Source organism: Limulus polyphemus, unplaced genomic scaffold (assembly GCF_000517525.1).
Source record: "Limulus polyphemus unplaced genomic scaffold, Limulus_polyphemus-2.1.2 Scaffold62, whole genome shotgun sequence".
NCBI lineage: Eukaryota > Metazoa > Arthropoda > Merostomata > Xiphosura > Limulidae > Limulus > Limulus polyphemus.
This window is the reverse complement of record NW_013665672.1, coordinates 494,962-496,082: the sequence shown is the minus strand read 5'-3', so window position 1 is coordinate 496,082 and position 1,121 is coordinate 494,962.

The following is a 1,121-nucleotide window of genomic DNA, read 5'->3' as shown; positions in this document are numbered from 1 at the left end:
ATTGCACTCACCTCTTCATGAATCTTCTAGATACTCATCACGTGTTACCAGCGTCACGTGACTTCCGCTGTCGTAACAATATTATTTCATTATTATAACTGAACCTCTGTATTATTATACCTCAGCATCGATGCATTGAACAGTAGAATAGTTCAGGGATGTCAATTCAGTTTCTAGATTTCATGGATAGGTTACATGATATAGATCTTTTTCATAAGCACTGACTGGGCATCGTCAAATCAAGCAATTACCTGTGTTATTGCCGGTATTGTACGTATTATACGATAGGTAATGCGACTAGGAGATATGCTGTAAGTACCTATCAAAGAACGTCCATTGACACTATATTTTTGACATGTCTAGAGTAGCGGATCGTCGAAAAACGTTCCGCAATAGCTTTAATTAAATGATCCACAACTATACCTTTAACGCAAACTTTAAATCAACTTAAAACATAAATGGCAAATGGGATTATCCTTACAGTACTTATATTAGTCTCTTTGTTGCTTTAAAATTTGTATTTGCATTAAAATGTTAATTTATAACACCGTTAACGATTCATCAAAATGTACACTACGTCAACAAAATTGTTCTTTTTCAAAGTATACTTTTACAAACTTCTCAAGTAGATAATACTGTTGAGTTAGACAATGTACAACATTTTCTTCCTTATTTACCTGCTACCCGGTAATTCAACTGAAATCCTGAGGATCTACAATGCTAAAAATCGAGTTTAGATACCCACAGTATGCAGAGCACAAGTAGTCCATTGTATAGCTTTTTGTTTAACTGTAAACAGAACTTACCAATTCATCCAGAAAAACTCCATGCCATCAAAAGATAATTCATTGAATATTATGTAACTCATGGTGTTTAAATAATATTTAATGTTTAAAATATACATATTGTTACGACAGCGGAATTCACGTGATTCTGGTAACACGTAATGAGTATCTAGAACGTTCGTGAAGGCTCGAGTGTTTACCAGACCGGCGAGAAGTGACAGCATAGATAATTGAATAGCAGACAGGGAGATAGAGACAGATAATCGAGTCAAGCCGTAATTAAAGTGTGTAAATCGTTGTGAATTATAGCGTGAGTTTAAGTTAAAGTGACTGTGG